The sequence below is a fragment of the Coturnix japonica genome, chromosome 5 (assembly GCF_054131305.1).
Source record: "Coturnix japonica strain WE chromosome 5, WE-NBRP24, whole genome shotgun sequence".
Taxonomy (NCBI): Eukaryota; Metazoa; Chordata; class Aves; order Galliformes; family Phasianidae; genus Coturnix; species Coturnix japonica.
The window spans coordinates 56,040,611-56,060,834 of NC_140667.1; the positions used below are offsets into that span (position 1 = coordinate 56,040,611).

The window sequence follows — 20,224 nt, forward strand, 5'->3', positions numbered from 1 at the left end:
TCATGGGTGTGGATATTATGGAGTTTGCAAACCTGAAGAACACCAGTGACCTGTGTAATGTACAAAGACTTTCCTAAAGCCTTGGCTTCAATAGAAAATCCTCTGGTGTACCGGGTAAGAAGTTATGAAAGCGGGAGTTAAATGAATTAAGAGCAATGAAAGGGAATAACTGCATGCAAGAAATCATCTCTGTGCAGAAATGTTTGCACTGAGACTCTGTAGGGCCTCTCCAGCATTTGATTCAATCATTTTGAAGGATATTGCTGTTGATTAAAATGAATAGAAAATCTAGCAAAGCTGTGGTAGCCAGCACTGTGCTAACACTGAGCAGGAGTCGGTCAGAGCACTAAGGATCATGCAGTAACCTGGGGCTACTTGGAATAATGCATTTGTACTGAAGCAAATGCAAACACCTGCCTGGGGCTCCGCAAGGATGATGGGTGGCTGTATCTTGGTTTTGGGGACAGGAAGAAGATGTGGGTTTGGTTCTATGGGAAATGTGGTCATTGCTTGGAAAGCATCAGCAGTGGGGGCAGCTCTTGCCCTCCTTCTGCCATTGTGCACGTCAGATTGCTGGGACCAACTCCAAGGGCTTTCCATGTCCACCTGATTATAAGGGAAGAAGCACATTGCATGGCCGTGTGAGTGCTTGGGGAACGTGTCTCAAATGAGCACACCCAGAAATACAGCCTTGTAATTTATTAAGAAGGCTGAAAAGGCTTCAGTATATCCTGCTGGGATCATTGTGGGAAGAGGATCTTGTCTGTAAGAGTGTGCTTTGTTCTGGCAGGGAAAGGCAGAGAGGAACCTGTGATGCAACAGGAAAGTCAGCAAGTGCAGCCTGCAGAGGAACCTGCTGCAGTGCTTTAGCACAGGGCATGGCTGGGCTCTGGCTTTCCTACCTGGATGCTTTTGGACCCGGAATAAGAGTGACATCCTTCTGAGACCTGCGCTGCAGCAGGAGGAGTAATGGTGTCAGTGGCATGCAGACAGGTTAATGCTGTCAGAACAAACGAAGATAGGGACACCTTCTACCTCAAAGTCTATCAATTTATGACATAATTACTTCTGCTTTTGATCTAGAGTAGGAACTGTCCTTGGGAAGGTGACCCAGCAGCCTTTCTGTGCTGGAAGAGCAGTGATGTGAGTGCACCCTGATGGGCACAGGGGTTTAAGCACACGGTGTTGTACCAGTCAGCACCCACAGTCACACTGCGATGTGCACCAGTAAAGCACAATTTCCAGTTACTTGGGGGGATTGGGCTGCTACCACTCTTTTCTTTCCCTTGCTATATTTGTTTCTGTAATTAAACATTTTTCTCTTTGTATTATGGCTGATTTGAAAGCCTAAATATTCAGAGGTATAGAAACAAGTTAATTGACGTTCCAAAATATCAGAATCCTTCAAGCCAAAAAATAAATGAAGTGCTTGATACGAAGCCATGCACACAGAACTGTTACATTTGTGTGCTGCAGCTGAAGCTCGTGATTGATTTTCCCAGTGCAGGCTGCAAACCAAGCACGATCTGTGTCTGTACCTTATTTCGAGGAGCAGCCATAGCAAACTGCTGCCCCAGCTTTATGTAGGGCTGGCGTGGGTCAGCCTTGTCACAAGGCTTGTCTGACAGCACCCAGTGAGCAGCCTTTCCCCATGTCTGTCACTGCTTTTGGCACGCCAGCACAGAAAGCCCCATCCCACACTCCCATCTCATGGGAAAAGAAACATGAGGAAAACCCCTACTGAGACTGCTGCTGCCAAATTCTTCATTAGGCAGGAGCTCTGATGCAGACAGAGCTGAGCAATGCAGGCTCACAGGCGACTGGTGAAGGTGATCCAAGCACTGCCAGCCAAGAAGTGACTTTTATCTCAAGTTTGTTCGATTTCTGGGTCTCCAGTAATGAGGGGGTGGGAAGCAGAGCTGCCAAATCTCTTTGAGAGCAAAGCCCTCAGCAAGCACCTATGTCAGATGGATGAGGGCTGCAGGGCAGCTCAGCACTGCTGCTGCCTCCCACGCTGTGTCTCAGCACTGAGCATCACACTGTGCACAGAGCAGGGCCAGCAGCCCAACAAACACCTTTGGGCTGGGAGCCGCCTGTTGCTGCTATAGCACTGACAAAGGCTCCATGGTGCGCTGGTTTGCTGGCTGCTCCTCATACATGTGGTGCTTGGGTGCTGCTGGAGTGTATTCAAACCTCTGGAACTGGAGGACCATCTCCATGAGTGCTGCTTGCATGCAGCTCACGTTAAGGCACTCATCTCTCAGCACAGCTTTGTCTCTATCATCCCACTGCTTGTCTGAGGTGTCTGCTTGTCTCTTTCAGTTAAACATCCCATTTAAAGATCGGTGCTGCTGCTCATCACCCCAGAGCTGACCATAATAATGTATTTTGTGGCTGCTGATTTGATGGTATTATGCAGTTTGTTTTATCTCAGACCCTACCTGTGAAACCTGAGCAAGGACTGTTGTGCTGCTGCTGCTGGTGGTGTGGAGGTCCAACATTTTTCAACAAAGTCTGCTGATATCCATGAGCAGAGGCCATGAGGGGCACAAATGAGCTTCCCTGGGTAAACTGGGAGGGTGGCACTATGCAGTTGGGATCCTCAGGTGCTGGCTGCCTGCAGAGGTCTGTTGCCCAAGGAGGCTGTGGATGCCCCATCCCTGCAGGCATTCAAGGCCAGGCTGGATGTGGCTCTGGGCAGCCTGGGCTGCTGGTTGGTGACCCTGCACACAGCAGGGGGTTGGAGCTGGATGAGCACTGTGGGCCTTTGCAGCTCAGGTCATTCCATGGTTCAGTAATTCTATAAACACATCACCTTGATGCCTCTTCAATTTTCCAGATATTCCTTCACTTTTTGCTCATGTTTTCACAGAACAAACAACAGAATGGCTAGAGGGTCTCTGCAGTCTATGTGAGCCAGCAGGACGTGGAAGGCACTGCTGGACAAGGCCATCTCCAGACTCATTTCTGATTCGAGGTGGCACGCTTGAAAGTGATTTTTTCATTTTGTCCCTTGTTTTTGCTTTTCATTACAAACCTGGCAAGCTTAATCTCAGAGGATGAGGAACATGACAAACTCAAGGATGAGAAGATACACCGTGATCCATCCTGCAGGAGGAGGAAAGAAATGTAACGGTGTGATCTCTCTGTGGGCTGTGACACTGCTCTACGTTTCCCATTCATCACCTGCAGAATATATTTTCTATAGCATTTGCTTGCAAATAGCTTCTCTGCCCAGGATTACTATTCAGAAGAGTAACCACCTTGGCTGAGGTTCTTTAAAAGAAAAATTTCCACATGATTGCAGTGAGGAGCTGCCAAAATTACCTCTTGGTACGAGACAATGTGCTCAGAGGAGCAGCAGTAATTGTTTTGCCTTTTCTCAGGAGGAACTGAAGATAAAGCCGGATGGGCTTTGTTTGCAATGCCGGTTCTTCCAGCCTGCCCTGACACTGGGAGCGATGGGCCTTTGCAGAGCCTACCGACTACTTCCATTTTATGGGGAATGAGTGGGCAGAGCCTTGAAGTCACTATAGAAAGTTTGATTTTTCAACCCTGTTGTTCTTTTTCCCGGTCAAACTGCAAGAGAGTTTATGGTGATCTTTTAAGGCTTTGTTTGTTTTAACAATGTAACCTCCATAGTACAGGGGGACCTACATTTAAAGCTTTCCTCCGTGGGAGAAGAACAGTGCAGAATAACTCGTAACCTCTGCTGTAAAGCAGTGAGTGAGAAATCCCATAGAATGGAAGGAAAACATACAGGTCTGGCTGCAGGGCAGACCAGAATGTGTGATGAGGTTTGTGCAATGGAAGAAATAGGAAAGGAAGGAGCAGTGCTACGTGGCAGCGCTGATAGATGCAGCTCTGTGAAACTTGGGGACTAAGAGTACATTTGGAAAACATCGATTCTTTGCTACAGCAGAGATTATTTGGGGCAGGATTTATACAGGTGCACCAGACTGTGCAGGGCTGACTTAGAAAGACTATGGCTATTATTTGTAATTTTTGGAATGAAACCATACGTACCTACTGCATACAAAAGAAATCTGCATTGATACACGAGTCACTGGCCAAATTCTCATTGAGTCAATGATGCTGAACCATTCCTCATATCCACCGAATTCAGCAATCAGCTACAGAATGAGACTAGAGGATGAAATGGTTTTTATCTCCCGAGAATAAGGTTATTCCTTTAATGATCATCCAGAAGGAGGAAAAGAAAGGGGAAGGGGAGAGAGCAGAGCAGAGATGAAGGGAAGGGAAGGGAAGGGAAGGGAAGGGAAGGGAAGGGAAGGGAAGGGAAGGGAAGGGAAGGGAAGGGAAGGGGAAGAGTAAAGAGGGAAAGGGGAAAGGGGAAAGGGGAAAGGGGAAAGTGAAAGGGGAGAGGAAGAAAAAAGGGTAGGAAAGGGAAGGAGACCAAGTTTCTTTGGTAACAAGTCTAGTTGCAATTAATATTGCATTATTGAGGAAATGGAAGACTGTAGGTATAGGAAAAAGGGTTGAGGGGGAAGCTAACAAACTGGGCATAATGTTTTGGAAGGTTCACAGTGATTTGTACTTAGGAGTTTTCATGTTTCTCCTCCATCCCCGGACACTGAAGTGCTCTGTGAACCCCCAGTACAGGAGTCACCGTGCACACAGTGATACCGTGTTTCAAACAAGGCCTGATGGTGGAATGAGGCCTTGCAGGTGTCCTACACAGACTGCTGTTAGGAGACGTAATATGTGGTGTATAAATAAATACGAATGATACAATGGAAGTAACCATTATCTATGAATACCACATCAATAGTTGTAATTTGCTGCTGCAGCTGTGATGATGGAGGGCTATAGAAGAGGCAGGGTTTGTAGGGGTAGGTTGTATCTTTTATTAGTCCCAAACCCGTTACATAGATGTGATAAAAATATTTGTACATCTAAAAGCTGACCTGATGTCACTTGGCCAACCAAACGTGCTGCCTCTCCCTGCGGGTTTCTCTTCCTGCTGCAATGGCAGCTGTGAGAACACACACCATCTCTCTACCAGTAGCAGCCCATCAGTAACTGTGGAGACTGGATTAAGGAAACTTTTAATGCTTCCAAAAACAGACACAGAAAGGGAGAGAAACTGTATGGAAGTTACCTCACAAATGGAGAGCTCTGTAGCTGGGCTGGGCTCAGCCCATGCTCTGCCAGCAGGCTTCCACTCTCAGGGTGATCCCTGCAAACAGCAGCACACCTTCACAGAGCTGGGGCAGCTCAGACTCCCCTGTCCTGAGACAATTAAATGGCCTTTCAGCTGTAATCTTCTGTCTGCCTGTTTGTGTCCTCCCTTCTGGTTTAAGGACAGTGCTAATGCTGCTGAAATGCATTTGATTTGAGATAGTTTTCTTTGTCTCTTGTCTAGAAGATGGAAGCTAAGATGGAAGCTGTACTCTGGACACTCTGGACCGTTCTGCCACCCAGAGAAAAGCAAATTTTCATGAAGGTGAGCAGTGTAGAACTGACTACTCCTGGTGCAGCACTATGTAGGAACCTTATTCTCAGTGGCTTGCAGCATGTGTTCTGTATTCTTTGCAAATTTGGGTATTTTTAACCACAAGGTGCTGAGCGCACACAGCAGCTTCCAGGCTACGAGCTTCACTATTAAAAACCAAAATGAGTAGCAACAAAAAATCTTGCTGGATGATGGGATGGTTTGGCTTTTGAGAGCTGACTGTGGCCAGACTACAGCTGTGTCTGTGCAGAGCACACCTGAGGCCCCTGGAGCCAGCCCTGCAGAGGTGCTGTGTGTGCTGCCCTGCAGCTGTCAGCATTACCAGGAGCTGGGGTGTGTGTACTGAGGGCAAGGAGTGGGCTTGGAACAGCCAGCCATGTTTCTCTGCATCTGAAATAGGGCTGAGCAGGGACTGTTTTAGTTCAGAGAAGGCTCTGGGGAGACCTCATTGTGGCTTTCTAATACTTGAAGCGAGCAGATAAACAGGTGGGGGAATGGATGTTTACATGGGTGGGCAGTGATAGGACAGGGGGGAATAGTTTGAAACTGAGACAGGGGAGGTTTGGATCAGATCTTAGGAGGAAGTTTTTCCCCCAGAGGGTGGTGACGCACTGGAACAGGTTGCCCAAGGAGGCTGTGGATGCCCCATCCCTGCAGGCATTCAAGGCCAGGCTGGATGTGGCTCTGGGCAGCCTGGGCTGCTGGTTGGTGACCCTGCACACAGCAGGGGGTTGGAGCTGGATGAGCACTGTGGGCCTTTGCAACCCAGGTTGTTCTATCACTCTATGATTATTGAAAGGCAGTAGCAAGCACTTCTGCTCAGCTGGGGAGGGAGAGGCCAGCTCATGCTGGGTGTGTGAAGCTGCCTTGAAGACACAGATGGGAGACAGATGGAATTGAAAACTTTCTACTCAGGGATCTGAATGTATACATATCCTGCATACATACCCCATATACACACCCTACGTATGTGTCCCACATATACATCCTATATACATATCCCCCCCCACACACCTCATATACATATCCCATGTGCACATCCCATATCCGTATCCTATAAGCACATCCCACAGACAGCCGTTCAGGGCTGCAGGCAGAGATAACCACCCTGTAGCTGGAAGGAAACCAGATATACCACATTTATTTATTTTTTTCCTACTTCAAAGGAGACCTCCAGAGGGTGCAAAGGGGCTGAAACCAATCAAAGCATTTCTGAGCTCTGAATTTCTGTGCTGGAGCTTCCAAACTTCAGTTTGCAGAACTCAGAGCGTTATTTCTATTCTTCCAGAGGGATCATTTTCCATGGTTTGTCATTCACGCACTCTCTTATGAAGGAGCAGCCCTACAATGACTTACCATAATGTAGTATTGGTGCTGAAACGCTCTTATTTTTGCCATTTCACCACTTTGAGGGTTCAGGTGTTGCCAAGCACTTCTCCCCCTGCAGTTACAGCAGAGCGAGGTCACACCCTGATCCAGCTCCATGCCACCTGCCTTCTCCTCAGGAGCTCTCCTGGTGCTCATTCTGTGAGGCCTTTTTTATACCCCTACCCATGGTTATAAAAATGTATTCTGGGGCCTTAAACAGCACTTATGGCACTACTTTTCATGTCCTGAGACTCTAAGAAATACACATACTTTGATTTAAAAATGCCACCGGGTCACAATTTATGCCCCCCTGAGCCCAGTTCTTTATGAGTATTTCGCACCAGAATATTGCTCTTATTTATTAAATCCCTGATAAAGCTATGCTTAATGCTCCCATAATAGAATATGCATCTTTAAATCTGCTGAGTATGTGGTTTGTCACTGATGCAAAGTGCATTGATTAATTAAATAAGACTTAGAGACTCATAAAGCAATTGCTCCAAAATGAAATGTTATTTACATCTAAGTATATTATCAGTTATGGAAACTTAATTTTTCCCTTATACAATCTGTCTTGAATTTCCACTGATATTGTAGCAATCTCATATGACTTAATGAATTAAAACTAATTCTCAGTATTGAAACGCTTGCAAAAACCTCCGCAATGTTTGTCACAATCAATAATGTTGATATTTGGTGTAATGGCAATTTGCAGCTTTTAGTGGGGGAGAGGAGAACAAGGGAAAGAAAAGCAGATGTGAATTCCTGTCCAGTTGGTTGAAGTGAATATTTATCTATCAGAGCTACGGTATTTAAATGTGGATCCTTCTATCACCATGAGTTTTTGGTAATACAAAGGTTGTGTTTTCACTGGTAGCGCTTCCCAGTTGTCTCAAACTCTGCTCTGTTCTCTTATTATCTATCAGCTGCTTTCTGGCACTTAATCAGCCAACAGCAGCTCAGTTCAATCCCTTATCAAGGACTTTATCACAGCTCATCAAATGGCCGGGAGACAGCTCCATCAGCCCAATGGGATCACTCTGCCACAGCCCCATTAGCTCAGCTGTGTCAGTGGGGGAAACAAAAGAGCACAAAAGAGACAAAACTTCATTCATTCAGTTCCTGTTGTTTTCTCTTTTTGATGAAAATGAATAAAACGAGTGATGCATCAGATTTCTTTCTCTCCCCTTCACCAAGGTCTCCATCCTTAGGTTTCGTTTTTATATAATTACTGTATTTACAGATGAAGGGATGATGGTTTGCATTAAATTCGGGGTTTCAAAAGCCTTGTTGTGATTGATGAGTGGTGCCATTCAGAAAGGCATTACCCAAGATCTGGTCTCTGGCATTTTCTCGCTCCTTTGATACTGCAGTTCCTGACAGCAGCTCTATCTGCTGGGTCTCTTACCCTCTTATCACTCACAGCTCAGAAGTTCAGCAGCAATCCTGTTCCCAAGGCCTTGCACCATTAAGGTACTGCCACACTCCAACCATACGCAACATTCGTACTTAACATTTATATGTTGTATTTCACTGTCCCTGGAGGTGTTCAGGAACTCTTTAAATGTGGTACTGAGGGATGTGGTTTGGTGGGGAGATAGTGGTGGTAGATGGGTGGTTGGACTGGATGACCTCGAAGGTCTTTTCCAGCCTTGGTGATGCTACAATTCCATGATTTATTCATTAAGTTGTTTGCTTATGAGTTGATGTGACACAGTTCTCCTTCTGGCCTGTCCCAGCAGGTCTTTCAGACCTTCTGCTTTTACCACTTTCTATGTAGGGACCAGAAGATGTCTTATGACCCTTGGTTTTCCATCTTTCCTGATGCCACCCTTTGGGCTCACCTCCTGCCATTGCCCTCTAGTAACTCAGCACTGTGTGCTGTGTGTAGGAGAAGCCCTCAGCCTTTTCCCCAACACACTCCACCCTTAATCTCACTCTCTGTGAGACATCCAGAGCTGCCTCTCCATAGGAGGGAGCAGTGAGGTTCAGTTGTTCTTCAGTTTCTTGGAAGAGTCATCCTATCTTCGTCAGTAGAAGGAAAATAGGAACTGTGCTCTACAGGAAGATGGTGAAGGCTTATACTTCATCAGCCATCTTGTTTTAGTTTAATGTTTTTAAAGAGGTTTGGAAAACATTTTTAATCTCTCTGAATGATGACAGGTACAACACTAAGCTCCTGGGGATTACAATGCTTTTGTTTTGGTTACACTGATGGACCTTTAGAAGGGTTTTCTGACCCCGCGGGGCACACAGCTGCTCCCCATGGGCTCTGTCCCACTGAGCCCCACTGCCCCCTCTGCATCTCCCCCACTCAGCCCCATGTGTTTCTTCTCTCCTTTGTGGAGCCCTGTGCTGCGAATGTGTGAGGAGTAAATCTGTCATCAGGACTTTTATTATGCAATTCTGACGTGCAAGAATAGTATCTAGGCTGTTTAGAGTCATTGATTGCTATTGAGCTAATGAGCCAAGTGCTAATCAATTCTCTAGGAACTGCCATGAAAAACTATTACACCTCCCACAGTGCCTGCATTGACTGCTTATTGGCAGAGTGATTGTGTTATCTGCTTCCAATTCCACCGTACAGACTATAATCATCTAGCAAAATAATTTACCGTCACTGCTCCGTAAGGCATCCCTAAGAACGGCGAGGGGGAGTGAAGCTCGAGCTGCAGACTCCTCGGTCTGCAGGGGCACGAATAGGAGATATTTAGGGCACCAGCACTGGGCAGTCTGTGTAGTGTCTCACCGCCGTTACTGTGGGTTTATTTATTTTTGGTTTTGTTTTGTTTTTGGTTTATTTATTTTGAAAGAAGAGGAAATGGCCAATTAGCCCGTTTCCTTTCTGCTTGTTTCCCTGCAGTTCATTACAGAACCTCCCCAAACTTCTTTCCCACCGGGATCTGCCCAGCTGCTGCTCCTGCCCGTAGCTTCTTGTTATGCCTCGGTTAGATTAGAGAGACCTTTAATACCTGTTGTTTTCTCCCTGTGAAAGCACTTAGATACTGTAATCAAGGCTTCTCCTAATCGTCTTTCTGATGGACTGAACAGATTAAACTCTTTAAGTCTCTCTGGGTAAAGAACTTTCTCTAATAGCCAAATTATTTTTGCGGCTCCTTTCTGCCCTCTCTCTAATTTGCTGAAGGCTTTTTAGCACTGGGGAAGTTGGACTGCATGGTTTTGCAGTGAGCCCTTGTTGCACAGCATGCACCACAAGATCTCCTTGAGCCAGGAAACGTCACAGCCTCTCGAAGCCCATTGGAGAGCTGCCCCCAGCCTGGTATTCAGTGCCAGTGCAGGAGAGGTATTTGTGTTAATTGTTATTACTGTCCAGACCTCCTCAGGTATCTTTCAAACTCATTGCATTCCAGACTACAAAGCTGGATGTCTCCATCCCTTATGGCACTGCTGTTGACATCCTCCCCACTGTCACCCACAACACCAGCACTGAGTCCACGTCCCATCCTCCCCATTGTAACTCAGGCAACCAGTGCTCAGTCCGTGTCTCACACTCTGGCAGGCAATGGTTGAGCCACAGCTGGTGCTGGTCCTTGCAGGTCCCTCCCCAACACACCCCTTCATGTCCATTAGCCCCATTCCTTCTCAGTGTGGAGTTTGTCTTTCATCAGTGGTTATTTCAGGGCTCCCATTTTCACAAAGCCAAAAGCCCTGAGAAATTCTGCACCCACCCGATGCCCCAGCCATCCTTCTTAATTCTTAGAGTCATGAAATAATAACCGCACTCTCAGTTCACTGACTTGAACCCTACTGCTGCTTTTCAGTTTTTCATCTGGGATTTATTTCTGACCAACAGATCTATTTCCACTCCAATCTGCCTCTTTGAACACTGACATGTATTTTGGCCTCTTGCACTTTTCTCTATATTTAAATGTGTATCTAAATGTATACGTGTGCATTATCCCACTGACTTCTTTACTCACCCTTTTTGCAGCGAGCTCTAAAATATATATATATATATATATATATATATATATATATATATATATATATATATAAGTATTAATAAATCTTTAAAATATTTCTTGCCTGTGAAGGCACCTGGAAAGCAGTAAAGCAGTTGACCATCTTTGGGTGAAGCAGCACGATGGCTCCTATGCCTGGGGGAAGTGACCTGACTCAGTTGCACCGCCTCCATCCCATGATGTGGCACAAACCTGACTGCTTTCTCCTCATTCTTTTGCCAGTTATACATCAGATGTTTCAGCCTCAGTGTCCTCAGTCTCCCTGTGGGAGGAGAAGGGCTCTGAGAAGATGCTTGTAACTGACTTTTCTACATTTCTTTGCCAGAAAGAAATCAAAATACTCACTAATTTGCTCATCTTCATTCTCCCTCCAGGCAGTATTTTAGCTTTTTCTTGCAGCACAGGATGAAAATCAGATGAGCCAAGTATTGAGAGAAGTATTTTGAAGTGTTTTGCTTCACAGAAGCCATTTGGAGGTACTGGCAATAGTGAGATGTGGTCCAAGCACCCAGCACAGCTCTCATTGCCTTCTGGTTGGATGGCAGCACAGCTACTGTGCAGTGTTTGCTGCACACTGATGGCAGCCAGCTCTCCTGGATGGCAGCTGCAGCTCCTGGGCAGAGGGTAGAATCATATCATGGAATGGCCTGGGTTGCAAAGGCCCACAGTGCTCATCCAGACCCAACCCCCTGCTGTGTGCAGGGTCACCAACCAGCAGCCCAGGCTGCCCAGAGCCACATCCAGCCTGGCCTTGAATGCCTGCAGGGATGGGGCATCCACAGCCTCCTTGGGCAACCTGTTCCAGTGCGTCACCACCCTCTGGGGGGAAAAGCTTCCTGCTAAGATCCAAGCTAAACCTCCCCTGTCTTAGTTTAAAACCATTCCCCCTTGTCCTTTCACTATCCACCCACACAAACAGTTGTACCCCCTCCTGTTTAAGTGCTCCCTTTAGGTACTGGAAGGCCATAATGAGGTCTCCCCAGAGACTTCTCCAAGCTAAACAAGGCCAGTTCCCCCAGCCTTTCCTCACAGCAGAGCTGCTCCAGCCCTCTGACCATCTTAGTGGTTCTTCTGGACCCGCTCCAAGAGCTCCATGTCCTTCCTGTGCTGAGGCCCCAATACTGCATGCAGCACTGCAGATGGGGCCACAAAAGAGTGAAGTAGAGGGGGGCAATCACCTCCCAGTCCCTGCTGGCCACCCCTTTCTTAATGTAGCCGAGGATACAGTTAGCAGAGAGAGGGCATGCCTTGCATGAGGTTAAAGGGAAGAAGCTTTCCTCTCAATCACATTTCAGACAGTTTTGTTTTTTATTCAGCTGAGAAAGGATGAAGGTGGAATTTGGCCACTTCCAGGCAGGTCTGATGTGCATCACACATGGATGGCAGTGACACATGGGTGAGGGTGTGGTGGGGCAGAACTGGGCTCTTCCTCACCCCTCATCATCACCCGCCTGCATTCCCCCATGGCTTTAACACCACTGCCACGCAGCGCAACAGCCAGTTGTGTTAATAGGGTATTAATGAGAGCAGCCACAGTGCTCCCCAGTTACTTGCAGCTAAGCAAATAGCGATTATTTTGCTGTTAACAATTTTGTTGTACTAAGATAGCTCTACACCATCGTGTTTTCTCCTCTGGGTCCCGCTTTCCAGCCAGAGCTGACTCACATGAGTACACTTCAGTTAATTTCTTCTTCCCTCTTGCCATTGAAACACTGAAGAAAAACGCTGGATGGGGAGCAGGCAGAAGAGGAAGGCTTGGCCAATAAGGTGCCAGTGTTCATAATGTGGGCACCTCGACTCACAGGGCTGCCTGGGTTTGCACCTTTCTGCCTCTCTCTCGTTTATCACATGGAATTCACTGTAACAAAAGCTAAAATTAGCCAAGAAAGAAGTTTTGTTTTCAGATTCTGAGAGCTGCCTGTTGGTAGTGTTTAGGAAGTTCCAAAATGTGCACTTTCTTTAGCAGCAAAACTGCAGGCAATGGCAGCTTTTCTCTTCCTTCCCTTCCCTTCCCTTCCCTTCCCTTCCCTTCCCTTCCCTTCCCTTCCCTTCCCTTCCCTTCCCTTCCCTTCCCTTCCCTTCCCTTCCCTTCCCTTCCCTTCCCTTCCCTTCCCTTCCCTTCCCTTCCCTTCCCTTTCCTTCCCTTCCCTTCCCTTCCCTTCCCTTCCCTGCCCTTCCCTGCCCTTCCCTTCCCTGCCCTTCCCTTTTCTTTCTTTTTTATTTTTTCTTTCTTTTCTTTTGCAGAAGAAATGAGGAAGAAACGTAACAAGCCCATTTTTCATGATAAAGAGGGAGGTTTTGGGAAATTAAGGACTTGAACCGTGACTGATGAGTTTGGTGAGTTCTTGCCTCACCCAAGGACTTCTTGTACAGCTCGGATAATTAAATCCCTTTGTTCCATTTTGTCCCTCCGCGGTTTTACCTTCTGAGCGCGCACTCCCTGCACGAGCCCGATGCTGACGCCGGGGTCACCTTCCTTGGCAGCGCTGCCTGTTGCTGTAGCAGCAAAGTGTGACTAAAGTAGGATGGGAAAAGCCGCGTGGGATGGATCCAGCCTCAGGCTCCAGCTCCGGGCTCCTCCTGCACAAGGCAGCGTTTATTGCAGTGCCTCCTGGTGGACGAGAAGCACTGTGAGCCCCGGCACTGCCGCTCACCCGTCTTCCTTCTCCCCAATCACTTACCATCATGTAACGTTACTTTCCAACTGCGGTGCTTGCTACTTCCAGGACTCGATTCTCCCATGTTCTGTGCCTTGTCCTTTGTGACTGCAGACTGCACGGAGAGCCTGCTTTACTGATGGGCAAAGCTGGGGCACCTCCTGTTTCAGTGTGGTTTACACTGGCTTGAATTACTGTTCGGTATTTGCACTGAGCCACATCTTCCAAGACTCAGGAGTACGAAACAAATGAAGCATTTGGGGCAGAAGAAGAAACACAGCATAATATTCTTGTTTTATTCCCATTAGTTCTTTTCTCTATAAATAGTAATTGTGCGGTGCGTAATACATTCCCTCACGTCAGAGTTTATCAGGGAGGTGCTTTGGCTGGGCCATTGCTGCGGGAAGTATTAAGGGCTGTGCCTGGTTCCATCAACACCTCTTGCTTTTGCTGTTAAATATTACTGTTAATAAAAGCAGATTTTTATGTAGTAGTCGAGCTGCAAAAATCCAGAACGGAGCCTATTTTCATTATACAGGCGGATTCAGCATTGTTTGATGAAACTGGAATAGATCACACGGTAACGCTAATTACTGAGCACCATTATTAGAAATGCAACCAAAAATTAATGAGCACTGTGGTGCCGCCAGCTTGTATCGGCTTTGCTGTGCAAACATGCCCAGGGTGGAAGGGAGCTGCAGAAGGCGCTGGCTGCTGCACGGTCACTGAGAGCCCAAAGGAACCGAGACCACAAGACTGAACTGGCCTGAGAAACAGGCTGCAGTTCAGGCACTGCTTTACAGACTCACAAAACGCTTCTGTTTAATGTTGAGGTTGAAGTGAGGTTCAGCACAGCATTCACTGATTGAAGTCAGAGCTTCTGGGGGCTGTTTCTCCCAGCAGAGCTCTGCAAAGGGACCATCCACCTGCCGAGATGCTGCGGAGCAAACCGGCCCTGTGAACTGCTCCCCTCTGGTTGAACGCCCCGCAGCCGCCCCTGTAGCATTGTAGCACATGGCGCAGTCAGACAGCAGACTCCTGGATGCTGCAGTTGTGAACACTGGAGAAATGATTCCTAATTTAGTGACTCCACAAGACACAGGAGCCCTCCCTCACTTGCTAAGGAGAGGAACTGACCCTGGAGGAGAGGCAGCCGGTGCCATCCGTGGCACTGCTGGGATCTGTTCCGCGGGCTTGTGGCTGATTGCTGGCAGGGGGTGGGAGCTCTGTGGGGTGCTGATGGAGCAGCTGCGGGAGAGGAGCAATCACAGCCACAGCATCGGGGCAGTGCCATTAGCATCACCTGGCAGAGCTCCGGAGGAGTGCTATTTCTGGCAGGCACCTTCAGTTCCAAAGAAAGGAGCTGATTTATGATGAGAGGCTGCTGGTGGACTGGCTCCGTGCTGGACAAGTTAATCTCTTGGTATGAGGATCCTGTGATTTGTTTGATGCTCCCAACTTGGGTTGTAAAGATTTTGTGTCAGGCAGCATTTATGCAGGAGCAAAATGAGCCTTAATCCCATTTCACTTTATTTGAGGCCCGTGGGGATAGATCTGAAGCTGCTTGGTGGTAGGAAGCCACTGGGATCAGCAGCAGCTGGCAGGGACTGCAGGAAGCCCTCGCTGAACCCCACAGGAGGAAACAGAGCCCACAGCTGTGCTGGAATGGAAGCCCTCCCTGGGCTGGAGCTCTGGGTTTCCTGAGGGTCTCAAACTGAGGGGAGGTGAGTGTGCAGTGTGTCCTTCTGGGCTTCTGAAGTCCTCTAAGTGATGGCTTATTGTGAGAGCAGCTGCCCTGGCTTCACTGGGCTGCACGGACTGAAAACTTTCAAAACTGCTTCCCTGGGAGGTGTGATGGCCGGGGTCACTGCACATCACAGTGAGCATCCAGAAATGCTCCATGGTTAATGCTGGAGGATACTGGCATAAGCTTTCACTAAAAGTTCTCACCCAGGGCTGAACGCTTCCATCTGATCTACTATTTGACCTCATGGCTGGCAAACCTGCCTGTGGCAGGGGATGGGAACTTGATGATGCTTGAGGTCCCTTCCAACAGAAGCTACACGATGACTATTTGATTTTGCAGTGCATCAGTACAGTGGAAGGAGACTGGATGAAGGCAATGTAAGTACTTGTAATTAAATAAACCTCCTCCTTAACAGGGAAAGAATGGAGTGCTCTGTGCTGCGTGTGCTTTGTTTTACAAAATCACGTTCCAAATACTTGACTCTTGACCTCGACCTCGTATTTAGGCACACAGTGAGGTTTGGTTTCAGAACAACCTGAACATCGGGAGGCGTTCATCCTCTGTGAGTGAGTCATCCAAGGACTGGAACATTGGAACCAAAGCAAGAAATGTATCTACCCAAGAACTGAAGTGTTGGGGTTTAGACTGTCCCGTCTGAGAGCAAAGAGGGGTGGTGTACAGAGAAGGGTAATTAATGCTGGTAAAACATTCAGAACCGAGTGGCCAAAAGACTGAGTTCCAATTCAACAAGTGAGTGCTGACAGCATCTGCAGATCAGTTCTGATTGCTAAAGCAGAAACTGTTCCCACAAAACATGAGAGGGGGAAACAGTTTGGCTTAACGTGGGTAATGATGCACTTATGTGTGATACAAATACTTTATCATGAGGGCGTGAATTTGGAATTAATGGAAGAGACAGTAGAGAATGAACAGAGCTGGTGGCCTATGAGAATGGCGGTTTGTGTTCATCTCCCACAGACCTGCTGGGATCTGGGAGAGCGCATTCACTCCACATGCAGCAGCGCAGTCCCAGGGGTGCAGGTCAACCCCTGCATTTGCATTCAGTCCTGTGAACGTGTTGACTTTAATCAGTTAAGAGAAATAAATTGCCAGAGAGCCTATTGGAAAAGCACTGTAAAAGGCTTATTTAGATTTGATATTTACCAAAAGAAAGGCTGGTGGGGACAGTGAAGGCAGGTGGCAATTTGGGTGATAAGGACCATTAAAAAATGATAAAATAATGGAATTTGGTACTCTAAAGAAAGTGAGAAGGACTGAATGAAGGTGATGGAGTTCAGAAATCAGGTGGCAGCAATGAGGGTCTCTGTAGGGCACAATGAAGTGGTGGAGTGGTGTCACTGCGTGGAACAACACAGGTGATCCCCAGGCCAAATAAAAGGCATCCTCCAAAACCAGAAATAGAGACACATGGCTGTGGGTGAACAGCAAGGAATAATCTCTCAACTATGTGGATATAATCAAAGCACATGAGGCATAAAAGTGGCCAAGAACATAAAAGGCACGAGGAATGACATCTCTACACGCATCAGAAATAAGAAGACAAAGGAACGCATAGCGCTTGCATGGAGCAGTGAAGGGAAACAAATGAAGGCTAAAATTCAATACCTTATTATTTCAGACTTTGGAAAAAGTTGAATTGTTACCAAACAGTTACTGCAATTAATTGTAACAAAGAGAATAGCAAGGACAGGGATGGTGAAAGTGTATTTAGATAAATTAGAAGTTTTCAAGTGATCAGAGCCTGAGGAAAATACACCCTTGAGCATCTGCCACTTACCCTGAAATCCTCTGCAGTAGTGGTGGCTATGGGCAGGAGCAGTGGGGGCAGGGCTCTGCTGAGCAGGAAACCAGGCTGAGCCAGCCTTAGCTTGTGGCAAACAGAGCAGTGTGAGCCTCAGGGGTAGCTCAGGCTGCTCCAGGGCTTATCCATTGGTACCGTGAGCATTTCTAGAGAGGGAGGATCCACAGCTTGTCCAGGACCTTGTGCCAGTGCAGTCAGCATGGAATCATAGAATGGCCCGGGTTGGAAGGGACCCCAAGGATCATGAAGCTCCAACCCCCACCACAGGCAGGGCCACCAACCTCTACAGCATCCTAACTTAGGTCGACTTTGACTTGTGAGGTTCCCTCAAAAAACATCCTTCCATGCAAAGGCATTTTGGAGCGGAGCCATGAAAACCTTTTGCATTGTTACTGGTTTGGCTCAGTTCTTGCTGAAGCTCTGAATCGACACATACTGGAAAAAGGTGAATATTCCTGTGCCTCAGTAGTGTATGAGACATACCTTGCATGTTTATAACCAACAACTGTTCTGGGGAACAATGTGCTTATAACGTCATCTTTCTGTTGTTGTTTCTTTGATTGGCTTTTTCATTATTATTTTTTTGCCTTTTGCAGAATCTCTTTGATAGAAAAGCACGACATCTGAATGAATATTATATGCTCCTTGAACTGCCCAAGCCTTTGAAATAACTCAGCTGGAAGTTTTAGTCGATATGAATGGAGACATTTAAAATATCTTTGTGCTCTTCTGTCAATAAGAGATGGCAAAAGGCTAAACAGATGGATTAGCCAGCAGAGTTCAAGATTCAGCCGGTACTGAGCATCCTCCACAGGGAAAGTCATTCCTTAGTAATCATAATTGAGAAATTTCATATGAATTTATTTCAGTGTTTGTAACTCAAGAAACAGCTTTCATACATGAGTGATGTTAGGGGTGGAAATAGATAAATCTACCTATTAATGATTAATTCATCGTGCGAAAAATTCTGAATTCCATCTTTTTCCAACTTTTTTTCCAACTCTGTTTGCAAATTCAGTGTTCTCTGAAGGACACAGCAAGGAGAGGAGTTGGCTGTGTTGGTAAGCAGCAGTGAGCAGACATGTTCATGTGAGCCATCATACGGTGCTGGTGGCCTTTGTGGGGGGGTGAAAGCTCCAAGGCTGGAGGAGTTTTGGTAGATGCATCAGCACCTCCTGCCAGAGGCCTGTGTTGCTTTCCAGACATCAGCACTGCAGCACAGCATTGCTGGAGCGCCGAGTGCTGGATGAGATGCCTTCTGAAAACAAAGCCTTCCTGCTAATCAGCGAAGGAAGTCAGTGCTGCAGAAAGAGGATGAGGTGGTGTTGAGCCAGACAACTTTCATAGCCCTCAGACTGTACCTAACTGCAGAGGGTGCTCCAGAGATCGGCACAATGACTTGTGCCAATAGATGCCCCTTGACTTGATTGGGTTTGATCCTTGTGAATTGTTTGAATCTGTAACGCAGCCGTGGCAGAAAGTTTTTAGATGGGGAACTTCTGAACAACTTGTGAGCACAGCCCGTGAGAGGTTGCTTTGCTGCATTATTTTCACCTGTGTTCTCCTTTGCCCAATGAAGAGGAGCCCTTTCCCATAGAAAGTCAATCACGGAGCTGTATTATCTAAAATAACACCTTGGCTTGAGGAGGGTCTATAGAAAATACATTATGAGGTAGTTATAAGAGAAGCACCTGTGCTTTCTTTGGTGGGCACTAGGCAGTGGATGACACTAATAGTGCTGTTTGCAAATATCAAATAATAATGGAAAGCATGACAATAATGAAGTAAGTAATCAGATGAACTGTTGAGCACAGGTGCCTACATTTACAACTCTTTCATCAAAGAGAAAATTAAGCGCTCTCAGAATATTACTTCAAATTGCTTGCTGTTATATGACTGCTAATCAGGTGGAGTACATAAATGCATCAGGAAAAATCTTCTTGAGCAATTATGGCAGTAGATGATTAAGGCTCACAGCACAACATGGGACAGAGAATGGGCTCCTTTCTTTGCACGCAGATGTGAATGCTCAGTGCAGAAACCCTTTAGAGTTACCAGCAGCTCTGATGCAGTTTGGCTGATGCACAGAGTGTGGCAGAACGTGGCTCCTGTGTCACCGCTCTTGTGTCACTCAGTGTTGGCTCTGCATGAGGCCATCTCTCCTCCTGGGGGCTGGGGTCCCTGGGGGCTCCCAGTGAAGGTGTGTGGGTGGCTGGGATGTGGGGCACCCTTATATGCAGCACCACATCTGGTAGTCCGCTGTGTGTCATGCCCACACACACCCCGCACCATAATGTGAGGTCCCTTCCAACCCAGTTATGCTGTGATTCTATGAGTCTATGACTCTACTACTATCACTGTGCCTTGCCAGCCTCCTGGCTACAGGTGTGGTTCCAGGAAGGTCCTTTCAGCAGGACAGTGTTGCTGTGAAGAAGCTGTGATAGCGTTTCCCAACAAGCTGTGCATTAACTGGGCAGATGTGACATAGGAAATAGGTTGCATTGATACTTTGTGGCACATTTGAATTCATGACCAAACTGTTTTGATATTAAGAGACTGTGCCGTTCCTGCAAGATATGGAAAATCTCCTTTAATTTAAAGCACAAAGTGGCATCCCTGCAGTTTATCTGCTGCCAGTGCTATCATGAAAGCGTTCTGTGTTCTTCTGCCATACAGACTGAGTTCTCTGCTGCACAAGCCCACTGCTCATGTTGTGCTGAGCATGGATTCTTGTGTTGTAAGAGCGTGCAAGCTCTCTGTCAGCCTCAGTGACTCAGGATTAGTATGGCAAGCCATAGAGAAAAATGAATTGGGTTTTGGATATCTCAGGATAGAAGATAATATAATCCTATTATTAAAAAAAATGGTATCTTCATCTGTTCTTCTCTACTGCTTCCTCTGCTCTCTTTTATTGAGTTTTATAAATCCTTCTATTTCCTTTCATTTAATTTCTGGTGAGTTTGGGATTGTGAGGCTGTTCCCATACTGACGCTTGAATAGCAGCCGTGCTAATATCTGCATGTATCTGTTTGATCCATGCATGAAAAGGAAAGTCGGTGGGTTGTGGTTTTTTTCCAGCTGTGTGCTGGCCCCCAGTGGCACTTGCTGCCATCCCAGCCATTGCATCACACATAGAGCCCATGATGGAGAAGAGCTGGAGCCCGGGCAGAA

At 46.9% G+C, this 20,224-nt stretch overlaps 2 long non-coding RNA genes across 2 annotated transcripts; one reads left to right on the forward strand and one right to left on the reverse strand.

Moving 5' to 3' along the window:
• Positions 1 to 4,391: 4,391 nt before the first annotated feature.
• On the forward strand, positions 4,392 to 13,992 carry LOC146760869 (uncharacterized). Its single transcript, XR_014946212.1, has 2 exons — positions 4,392 to 5,467; positions 13,072 to 13,992. It is a non-coding gene; the product is annotated as an uncharacterized LOC146760869 (long non-coding RNA).
• LOC116653535 (uncharacterized) lies at positions 12,112 to 13,438 on the reverse strand. The gene is made up of 2 exons (XR_004307587.2): positions 13,250 to 13,438; positions 12,112 to 12,685 (listed from the first exon to the last, which is right to left on the reverse strand). It is a non-coding gene; the product is annotated as an uncharacterized LOC116653535 (long non-coding RNA).
• Positions 13,993 to 20,224: the final 6,232 nt, after the last annotated feature.